Here is a 12,219-nt window from a genome sequence, read left to right on the forward strand (position 1 = left end):
TTGAAATAAAAAAGGGTGATGCAAGCCTGAACTACAAAAACGAACGCAGACTTCTTGACATCATCTTCCGCACTGCCTCCACCTTCTGTCTCGACTCTGTCAGTTTTAGAAACCAGCACTGGCCAAGTGACAAGAGATGGGGCAATCACTTCTCCAACACAACTTCTACAATGCAGGAACCTGGTGAGCATACACTGCACAGGGAAGCATGCATAGATGAAAGGCAAATAGAAACAATTCTCCACCTCGTCACTCATGTCTCAGATTCTCTCCTTGTCACTCATGTCTCAGAAGAGACGTTAAACATTTTTGAAAAATGTTGTTCCTTACATCCTTACATCCTTTCTTCCCTCTCTGATGGTCTCGAAATCAGCACTCCTCAAACAAAATACTGGAGAAGGGACTAGAGGGGCCTGGCTCTTGCACTTCATGCTTACTACCAGACACCTTCACTCCTCCCTCCAGCACCAGCCTTGTCTGAACCCATATCCTCAGTTAGAAGACCCCTTCTGAGCCCAGCTGAAGCATTTATGCACTCTTTTGGAAATCTCTGACCAGACCTGTCCTCAAGAGCCACAAAACTACAGAACATGCCTATTTTCTGTCCCACGCTCTCAGAGGATAAGTAAAAGATATGGCTTTGAGCAGCAAAGCACACAGATGAAGAAGCCAAAGGAACCAGTGTAGTTACTGTAGTCATACTTCTGATAAAAACGTCTGTTCTCTCCACAGCATCTTTGTCTGGCATCTTTTTCTGGTACTTTGTGGGAAGAATTTACAGACCAGGAACCAAACCAGATGCAAGTGCATGCCTGGAGAAATTGTGCTGTGGAGAGCAGGGATAATGAGAGGAAAAGCACAGTGGGCCTTTCACCTCCAAGCACTGGATGCTCAGAGGAAACGGTGGCTTTTTAAGAAGTTTATGCAAGTCCCTGGGATCTTTCAAAAGAGAAGCTACTAGTCAGAGTCCTGGTAAGTTACAAAATCCTACAGCCTTCAGACAAGAGAAAATAAGCAGTTATGTTTTGGTTCTATAATGAATCACCAGTGCACACTGCAGCACTTCAGCACCAACAGAAGAGACCCTGTGCATGTACACATGTAGTACTGTGACTGTGCTCACGTGTCATATACGTGTGTGTCAACAGGACTGCACCTGTGTGGATGGGCCTAACGAATGGGCTGCTGGGGAACCAGTGTGCCTGAAGGGAAGAACTTTCAGGGAAACTTACAGCAAGAATATAATTTTGCATTTGGGCTTCTAGAGGCATTCTGACAGGCAAAACAATCCTCAATCTTAAACTACCTCTGAAAACTGAGTCAAAATAGGGGCTTAAGGATCTCTGCTGAAAGCTAAATTCTCAGTGCGCACACTGGTGATGGTACCTCGGGTGCCAATCCAAATGTCTGAGTAAAAAAGAAAAAACACCATTGGACTGACACATCACAGAACCTACAGCATCAGCATAGAACAAAGCTCCTCATGAGGCACTGCTCTTTCAATTCTTTCATAAGTAAGGTATTCTGCTACCCAATGTTCTTCCTATGCCTTCTCTGGTGCGGCATCAACTTCATATTGTCAAAGGGAGGGATAAAACATGAAAATGCAAGGTGTGCCAAGAAGCACAACATGACAGCGCTGTTCTTAACATAATGTTTACAAACAAGGGCAAGAACTGCTCTATAACTCTGAGTAAACAGCAACTAGCTCCATGTCCTAGCAGCAGATTCCCTTCTACAGAGAAGTGCACAGCATTAACTGTTTGGATGTCTCAAGAATAAAGACTGCTACAAAATGAAATTAGCCTACAAGCCCACCTATCTCAGCAACAATGGTAGAAAAGCTACAGCCTATTAAGAGCTTTCACTGGCTACCAAGCTAAGCTTCAGCAGACCCTACCAGTTCCACAAACGCATGGCACTTGTCCACAAGAACTAGCAGCTGCTGTCACTTCTGACAACCACAGAAAGCAGTCATTCCTGACTGCAGCCAGCTGCCCATGGCGGGCAGTGCTCGGGCCTCCTGACCCCAGGTTAAGGGTCTTATTCCCATCTCTGTCTCTAGTTCTGAGTCCTAGAGCCCATGTCCTCTTACTTTGGCTCTTCTTCCCGTTGCCGACCAAATTCCTTATTACCCATCCCTTTGCTGACTTCTGGAATAGCCTCTGCTTAAGTGTTTGTCTCTTCCTTTAAACTCACGTATCCCTGATCTCACCTGGTTCTCACTGTGGAACCTGGCTCTCATGGTGAAGGCTTTCTTTGGACTAGCTCTCTGCCTTTGGCTTCAGTCTGTTCTTAAAACACAGCACGATGTCTCCTACCTCCAAGTACAAGTGCAATGGCAGCTCCCAGAGAACAGCTCCAAAAGTGACTAACTACCAGACAGATCAACATAAACAAGTGTGTGTCACTTGGCTGAAAGAGTGCAGGAAAGAGAACAGGAAGACATAATGATGGTGCGCACCAGGATGGAAGGTGGTATTCTGAGATGGTTTCTGCCTCTTCCACTTAAGCTTATCAAGGAAGGGAAAGTCGGGCTATTATAGAAAAACACCCTAAAAGAGTTTTTAGCTTTGGAAGACTGAAGGGCAGTCTCTGTAACTTTCAGATCTTTTACTGTAATAATGCAAATATTTCCACACACATTTGTCAGTCTGTATCCAGCATGACTTAAATGGTCTGGACACACAGAATATGCCATTATCGACAAGCAGCAGCAGCAACAGAAAATCCAAACCATTTCTGCCCAACAGTGGGGAAAAAGAACTGAAAATAGGACTGAAGCAAAAGAAAAATTTCTCTCCACTGAACATTTGCAAATTCATTAGTGAACTGAATTACAGCCATATGACACAATGGCACTATCAAACACAACACCATAATTCAGGGCAGAATCAGGCCAAAGGACTTCTGCTTTGTTTTATATCAAAATCCAAACTCACTCCTAGCCTGTGTCTCCATAGCACAGGACTAGCTTCTTTTCTACACAGGGCACGCTGGAAACAGGGCTTCCCAAACTATCCCTGAGGTGAAGACGTAACATGCTGGCTCCAATCACGGCCAGGAACTTACAAACTCTGTAGAGGAGCTCCTCACTCCAACAGCCACTGTTCTTCAAGTCATCTCTCCCATGCGCATCTCATCCAGCAGGAGATGCTCCCTCTCCTCTCACCTGTCTCTCTCATTACACCTTATATCCAAAGACTGAGGTTTTGGGCTTGCCCTTGCCTTCACCTCTTCACCTGAGGGTGCCATGTCAAAACAAGAAACAAGGGGAAAACAGTGATACAGATACTGTTCTCAGGGTGGGTGAGATCCTGAAGTGGGCTGAGCCTATTTCCTCCCTCCCTCCCTTCCTCCGTCCCAGTTGCCCTTGATCCTGCATAGAGGAGTAGAAAGGAGACAGGGTTACTGCCGTTCACTCACACTGCACACAGGGTGCTCTCTTGCCTCTTTTCCTGTTTGCATGGAAGCATCGTTCCCTCTGACAAAGGAAGAGAGAAAGGCAGAAAGGGAGCGAGGGAACAGATAATGGTAAGAAAGGATAGACTCTTCCCTGGTTAATTAACTGAAAATTAATAGTAAGTCCATCAGGGCTGATGTGGCACCTTGCTGACAGGAAATGCCTCTGGAGGCCATAGACCCAGGTTCCCTTGAAGTCTACAAAGCAGCACAAGTCAGGTTGAGGTAGCAAAGCTCCAGCCCCTTATCCTTCCCAGGCTTTCTACTGCCTCTTTCCCTCAGCTTTCAAGCTTCTGACTAATCCAGAATATAGCCATCCTGAGCTGCCAAAACAAGAGTGTGCACTGGTTTCTAGTAAAGAAGACATTACAGTAACAGCACCCCCAACCATCCTACCAAAAGACAAGCCATCATCTCCCAGCCCAGCCTGGCCAGCTAAGCCATGGCCCCGCATTCCAGTGTGGGGAGCAAAGGGAACACAGCCACGTGGATTGATGCCGGCTTCCACAGCAACCACAGGGGAGAAAGCGAGCAGAATTTGCCATTTGCAGCTGAACTGCAATAATCCCCAGCTCCTGGCTGCAAATCCAGCTCCAACCGTCAAATGGCAGTTTGACTCTGCTATCAGCGCCGACCTTCAGACGGCAGGAAGCGCAACCGAGGCTCCAACAGAAGCTTCGAACAGGAAAAATCCCATCTGTGCTCCTCCCTGGAGGATGAAGCACACAGAGCAAAACAGCTGCCCCCTCCTCCTATCAAAGGAGCAAAGGGCAGCTCTGTGCTGCTCCCTGGAAGAAGGGGAAGGGAGGGGATCCAACCAGCAGCATGCTCTGCAGAGTGTTTGTCAGCATCAGCTGTAAGCGGCTCCCTATGGAAATCCACGTAGCAGCAACAGTGTTCTTTTGCCAGTGCCACTCACAATTTCCCCATGCAAATTAAGGTATCCAAACATTAGATTTTTTTCCCTTGCACATTTAAATATATCTATACTAAGGTGGTTTTGCTTTGCGTTTCATTTTCTTCCTACGGCACCTGTATTGGCTATGAGTTTAATTCTCTTGTCCTTATGACCACATGTATGGGAACTGCTGAGTCACGGCCTGAACCTCTGATTAATCACCTGAGGTGAGCCTTGAGTCAGCCAGAGGAGCACAGCTGAAGGCAATTCACCTGTGCTGCCGGAAGGGGTGGAGCCTGGCTGCACCCCTCCTACACCTATTTAAGAGCTGGCTACCAGAGGGGAAGGATCTCTTCTGGAGATCCTCCTCTTTTGGTATCTTCTAGTGAGCTCAACCCAAGGGTAAGCTCTTCTACTTATTCTCTTTTGCGATCCTTGTTTGCTTTTGCCTTACTCTTTTGATTATATTGCAATTATAACATCTTGGTTATACACCACATCACCAGAGAAAATACAGGTAAAAGTGAGAACTGTTCAAGCAATCTGGAAAACTTCCTCCTGTGAAGTTATCTGCTAATCAGCAGGAATTAAAGTTATCCCCAGGCTCATCAAGAGAACACGACTCCAAAGAGATGGGAAATAGCCAGTGTCACCTGAATCAGAGATACCGGCAGTACTAGCTATGTTTCAACAGCCTGTTTGTTGTTGTGTTTTTTTTTGGTTTTTTTTTTTCTTTTTAAATGGGGTTGTGCATTAGTGGGAAAAAAAAGATCTAAAGAAACCTCTTTCTCCAACCACTATGTACTACCACCTTGGCACCATATGACAGAGAAAAGAAGATATCCCTACCTGGCAGCCTATGTTCTCCCTTTTTGAACTTGAGTCCCACAGATATTACATCCCTGCTTCAGGGAACACAGGTTTGACTCACAAGAGGTGTGAGATGTCATCTCAACACTATATCTAAACTGAAGGAAGATGAGAACAAACAAAAACCACAGAAATAATGATGACTACCCAGAGTAGTGGAGATCAGGGAAGAGGGGTAAAAGCAGCCCATAGCCAATAAGAGAATCAAAGACATTACAACCAGAAAAGCAGCCCTGCCAGCCTTTCTCTGCACGTGGAAAATAACGATAAATAATCACGTACTGCTTACCTGATTGTATCCTTAAAGTAATTTAATCTCCACAAAACTCTCAGGAAATAACACCCCCTGCCTATTCTAACCATCTCCAGCAGTTGGCATCACCAAGAAGAGATGCGCTCGGCTCACCAGGTGGTCTCAGCCCATCTCTTCAGTATCAGAGCCCAAAAGTGCTGCTGGCTCCTCTGAGGAAGACACAGTCCGATTCACTGACAGATCACCCTCTCTCAAACTGGTCTCTACCCTCCAGCACCTCTGCAACAGAAGAACAAAAGGCAAAAGAAGAAAGAAAAACTGACAGAGAGGGCTGTTAGTGGTACAGTTGTTTGTTCATTTTTTCTATTTCCTTCTTTCCACCCACTTCCTTTCATCAACATGCTGCATATCACCATAACTAACACAGGATTGTTTCTGGGAAACAGCTTTTTATAATGCATCTATATAGCACTTAGTATCCAAGCATCATCCCACCTAAAAGCATCTATCAAAACAAATACTACTGCTCATCACAGGCAACAGAGAAATACAGTACTGGATTGCAAAGCAGGCAGGAAACTCATTAAGACTCCCTTAAGGGCAGTAGGGGAAAAGTACCAAGTCCCATTCATAGAAATATTATCCCTAGATGTAGCACAGAGGTCAAGAAGAAATGACAGTACTACTGAAACACTCATATGAAGAACGTATCAGGTGAATACAGGAACTGAGTCTAAATTGCTTCAAAGCAAGCTGGACCATTCCACATCTTGGCCTATTCAGCACTCATCCATTACCTAGGGATACATTTTGGCAGATTTCACTAAAGTGGCTCTTAGAAGGGCAGAAGAGAGGCAGAGCTTTGCATTATACATCCAAACCTAAATCAGCAAGAAGTGATCAGAAAAACTGCCAAGAAACACAGTAGGAGCGGCATTCAGGGCTGCAGGGGTGCAGATCAGAAGACTTCTAAGTGCTCTGTTGGAAGGCAAATTTGTCCTGCTTTTGACTTTACTATCCTAGACCCTGGCCCTCATGGTCTATTTCCCCATTCCTGGATGCATATAAGGCCAGGCTAGATGTGGCTCTGGGCAGCCTGGTCTAGTGACTGGAAACCCAGCACACAGCAGGCAGGTTGAAACTAGGTGATCATTGTGGTTGTTTTCAATTCAGGCTATCCTATGATTATATGATATGATTCTGCTTTGGGGTCAATTCAGCTAAACACTTAGAAGTACAATAACAACAAGATAAGGAGGAGGAATTATTTTTCTTTTTAAAATAAACACACAAATAAAAGCTCGAAGGGTTAAAGATCTGAAAATGAGAAAAGAGGATCCGTGTGACAGGAAGGGAGCGTGTGAGAGGGCGTGTGACAGACTGTGTAGCAGAATGTGTGTGTCGATCCCATTCCCTCTGAGGTTCCTGGCCAAATGCAGAGCTGAACTTTCTGCAGACTTTGTCCTGCCAAGTCATGTTCCCTTCTCACACCGCCTGACATCACCACAAACACTCAGCTGGAAAACAGACCGGAGCAGGGCAGAATCCGCTGCGGCAGCATCAGCCAGTGGGATGGCTGCAGAGTGGCACACCCTCCAGTTGGCTGAGCTGAGCCTCTGCTCCTGCAGGTAATCTCCAGGCACTGTGAGCTTCACCGTGGTTCATCCAAACAGAGCCCTAGCGTAGGGCAAGGGGAGCTGAGGTGCTAAGCATATCGATGCTTTTCTATGGTCCAAATTCCTTCAGCAGAACAGACTGCAAGTCTGCAAAAAATCTCTAATAGGGAAAAGCAAAGGAACCTAACTACGAGACTGTCAGGTTTCATCTAAGCAATACAGCACAAGGAGCCCACCGCATTCCTAGTTCCTGCGCAGTCCTGTCAGGCAGAGGAGAAAGAAATCAATGGCAGAACCCACTGGCCACCAATCAAAGAACCATGAGCCAGAAGCTGTGCACAGATGAAAGCTTGGGCAGGTGCCACATGAAGCAAGCAAGCAAACATTATTCCAGTCAGAAAGCTCCTGTCAGCCACCTTCTCAGAAACAGCTGCAGACCTAGCAATGTAAGCATGAGCGTGTGGGAGCAGGTAATGGGGCTGCCAGCAGGCAGCTGGGCTTCTTATCCTGATCCTTGCACCAAGGTTAAGTGTGGGGATGGCTGCTGCTCCTGGCACACTGCAGAAGGCACCACTCAGAGCAAGTACTGGGAAGCTTCATTGGGAGATCAGGCTGGAATGGGGCAGGACAAAACCTCCAGTCTCTCCTTGTTTTAACTTCCACTACCAACCCCAATCTGCTGTTAAAATAACAGGAAAATATCTTCAAAGTGCAGGCAATAGAAAAAAAAAAAAAAATGTTTTCTTCAGGAAAAGGATTCCACTTTCTCCACTCCAGTTCTACTTCTAGGAAAACAAAAAGCAATTTGGGAGCTTCTATAGAGAAGGGAAAAGTTTTCTTCAGTTCCACAAAAACATGAAAGTTAACTCCCCTCCTCTAAGATGCACAGGAGCTCTGTGGCAGGCACTGAGCTCATCCATATTCTGTATTCCAAAACACTCCCAAAGTCTGTACCTGAAGGCCACATGCCAGCCTCTTCTCCAGCATTGGGAGCGCACGGCTGCTGAGCTGCCTCGGTGGCCGCGCCTGTGCGAGCCGCAGCACGCTGCCGAGGGCCCCGCACCGCCTGCAAGTCAGGGCAAGTGCCATCACAGCCGGTCCCAAAGGCTCTCCCAGCACACCTTCACACACCCGCAGACATCCGCACGTGGGTTTCCCCTGGGAGGTGCTCGAGAAGCCGCTGTGCACACCTCACCGAGAGCTGCCCATGTATAAACGTCCAGGAAAAGGCACCGGCGCAGCGTGCGGAGTCCTCTGGGGAGCGGCACGTTTCCGCATGCGTGACTCTGGCCACAGAGACACACCACAGAACTGGTTCAAAAGCCTGCACCTCTTTGCCCTCGTTTCACAAAGGCCCTAAATAGACTACTTAAATTCCAAATGTTTCTATTTATAGAGGACTTCACGCACATTTTTTCAAGATTACATTCACTGAATTTTTGACGACGATGACAATATATGATAAAGCCTAACACAAACACGCAAACCCTCTCCAAGCAGCACACGGTCACTGTGGAATGTTTAAGGAATGCATTTCCTAAATTTGAGAAAGATCTGAAGTCCCTGGAAGCAGAATCCACTGAAGGATCAATCCATAAAGGACAAGAGGCAGTTTCATCACTGCGATCATCCACTGAAAGCTGGGGGAGGGAAGCACGCTTGGGGAGGGAGGTGTTTTTCTCTTCCAATCTATGAAGCAAAACAACACAAGGGAGGATGAGTTACACTCATTCTGAGATCTGGAAGGACACAATGACCGAAAACATGCAGTTCATTTTGATAAGTACAGATAACAGCGCCTTGTTAAAGCAAAACTGTTTTAACAGTACACACGCCAGCAAGCTCATTTTTTTCTTGTTTGTCCAGTGCTTGATTACAGTCTAATTATAAAAATTCAATTTTGCATGCTTTTAATTTGACCTTTTAATCAAACAGTATTGCAGCAGTCACTAGGAAAGATGTTATTCACCTAATAAATTCAAGTGGCCATTTTCTAACGTAAACATTTGCTGTGATATAATAGCATAAACTAATGTATGCAGACACACTCTATCATCCTGCTTAGCAAGTAATAAATTAGCCTAGCCGATTAGAGCAAACCTTGCTTTTAGGAAAACATCAAATGCAAAACAAGGTTTACGTGGATTCTTGGATCACCAACTTAAATCGTGACTTAAAATCAGCAGGTGGGAGCCTTGCTTTGAGCCACACAGCAGTGCTTGTCTCACAGCTGGACCACAGTCAGCCAAGACTCCCCTTTCCTAAGAAGGGCAGAAGATCTCACTTCTGTGCACAGCTCTCGTTTCAAGGAATTTTACAAGTGTATTTACCAGTATTTTAAAAAAAACATCTTACAAAACACTAGAAAACCTAACACACCAGGGAACACCTACTCTTGTCAGTCACTTGCTGCAGCAACCGGTGTGACACCCACCTAATACTGTTTATTTACATCCCAAAGATGTTTCTACGTGTAAATAATGCAGCTTGGCTCTGCAGCATGGATTTGATGGCCTTTCAGTCCTCCCATCCCATGAGAGTCCTCCTACTTAACCCTAGAGAGAACAATTATGGTAGCTTCCAAATTCAGAGAATTACATTCCTAATTTCTAACGCAGTTCTTTTCATCCCACCATCAACTAAAACAAATCTTCCCCTCCCCCCTTAACAGATAAAAGCAGGATTTTGCTCTTCCCCACATGTGCTACCCAAAGTAGCCTTTGCCCTCCCCAAACAAGAGGCTTAAAAGCTTGACAGTGCATATTCCAACTCACTTTACTAAATGATAATGATATCACCCTAACATTTTCTTTCGGATTCTCAATAAGGCAAGCAATTTTGCATTACGGGAAATCTGCTTTTGAGATCTCCAGATCTCAACTAACAACCCCATAGGCTCCAGGGATATCTATCTCCTTCTTATCGAGGACACAAGAAATGAATTTGTCCGTGTTCCAAAAATGGAAAAAAAAAAGTATTTTGTCCTAAGCAGGAAGTCACAGAACAAAGCAACACGGAGCGCTAAAGTAACACATCACACCACTTTTAACTGAGATATTTTTAAGATCTGCCACGACACAGAAAGCCTCTCTTACTTTAACAACATTCTGTGCATTTGTCATACCAAGGATTATTAAAACACAGCTTCTAGCTGCAGTAACCACAATGAAAATGCAAGGTCAAACACTGCACTTACATATTAGCAGAAGTATGATCTAAGACCAAGTTCAACCTGTTTGCAGACTGGATGCAGAACCGTACCCGTACAGAAAGCACTCCCCCAAACTCCTTTCCAAGGCTCCTTCCCACTCAGTTTCCACAGCAGAGAATGTGTTCCTGCCCTCCTAAATTATTATGCTGTGAGAAAAACAAGGCAACACACTGCAGTGCAGAGCAGCAGAACAATTTCCCCCAGCCAAACAAAACAGCGTTTTTGTAAGGTTTGACTTTAATGCTGAAATTGTCATTTTTCTCTGAGACTGTCAGATGTGCAAATCCTACTGCTTGGTGGGGAAGGAGGAAGGAAAATGACAAAATCTGATAAACTTTCCTATTCAACTTGCAAAGATACACAGATCAGTGACAACGAGCCTTCCACAGCAGCTGCTTCCAGAGCAGAACATAGGATCATCCTTCAGTGCATTCAAAGACAAAGCACATTATATTTTGTATCCTTCCCTGGGCAGATGGGACTTCTGAGAAACAGCAACAGCTTAAGACTCTAAATTCAAAACTTCTTTTTGAAGAAAAAAAAGTCCATCTTGATAGCCAACAGTCACAAAGCAGATCTAGATACAAAAGATGGAACATGAGTAGTCTGCACCCATCACCGTTTCTAAAGACTGGATCAAACAATCAGCAGCAGATTTCATCCTTCCCTTAATCCAACATCGAGCGCTTCCCGAATTGTAACAGCAATTCCTAGAGAAAGTACCTTAACTGAAAAAGTTGTCTGAACAGAGATAACAGCAATCCAACACGCATTAACACGCTGGAAACACAGCTCTGCCTACAGGTGTGAGCTCAGCACCAAGCAGTGAGCTCCTGCCCATACCTCTGCAGCGCACACCTGCTGTCCTGCACACCGCCAGCTCCTTGCTGCACCGCGGCCAGCAAAGGGAACGCCGTGACAAGGTACAGAGCTGCAGTTGCAGCAGCTGCTAACTGCCAGCAGCGGTAACCAAAGGCACACTGCCAGAACACAGCAGGTCGGTGATAAAGTTTCCTGTTGTTTGACGTTTTTTTGGTTAGGTGATTCATACACAGTCCCTGCTGCAGTGCTTCTCCTTGCACCCCGTTACAGTACAAGCAGCTGCAGGATTCCTTGGACAGCTATGGAATGGTGGAGACAGGAGGGGAACTGATCATTTTAGCCTCCATTTTTCTCTACCAAAAGTTTGCCGCCCTCTGCGATAGATGAACCTCTGTAAGCACACATAAGAAAGAAAACCTACTGAACTCAAGTGCTAGATTCCAGTGAGTGACTACAGCGGGCAGCATCCAGCCTGCATCGCAGGCCTTGCAGCAGGAAGAACCCTCTGGTGAATGTGTCATGGGTGTGGTTGTGGAGAAATGCAGCAAGGCCAAACTCCATCTGGTCATGGCATAACCTGTACTACGTCCAATGCCCTCTCTCCACAACCCAAAAGAAAGTAAGGCCGAGCTTATTAACACTCAGCTGTAATTTTCACACCAGATTTGCTCCTTTAACTGGAAGAGAAGACCGCTACTCACTGAAAGAAGTAGCAAACATTTTTCTTTTTCTGTTTGTCCCCAGTAGAGCCTGGTGCCTGGGAAGCAGCACACTCCATGTACCTTGGGATGAGCAGCAGAGCTCAGAGGACAGTCTGCCCTCCCTGCAAACATGACCTGCAGCCACAGCCGGGAGCTGCCGCAGCGATCCAAAGCATTAGTCAGGCGTGTGAGTCAGTGGCAGAAACTCCCTTAGAAAAGCCTTACAGTGAAAGGCCCAGCTGTGCCTTTAGGGGCAAGAAAGGGGGGATCCATGAGAGAAAGCATTCCTCTTCAAGCAGTGATCTGAGGGATGCTGCCATCCTGCAACGGAACACTTGCTGTTAAGAGTCTGCGGACCTTAACACAACTTGCAATGAAGCGGCACA

The 12,219-nt window shown here is 45.8% G+C and overlaps 1 protein-coding gene across 4 annotated transcripts in view; it reads right to left on the reverse strand.

Annotated features, from left to right (window-relative positions):
• The window catches only part of NR1H3 (nuclear receptor subfamily 1 group H member 3), a 28,014-nt gene that overhangs the window by 13,828 nt on the left and 1,967 nt on the right, over positions 1 to 12,219 (reverse strand). The window lies entirely within an intron of this gene.

Source organism: Lagopus leucura, unplaced genomic scaffold (assembly GCF_019238085.1).
Source record: "Lagopus leucura isolate 7727_CA_CO unplaced genomic scaffold, USGS_WTPT01 Super-Scaffold_1, whole genome shotgun sequence".
NCBI classification, from domain to species: Eukaryota; Metazoa; Chordata; class Aves; order Galliformes; family Phasianidae; genus Lagopus; species Lagopus leucura.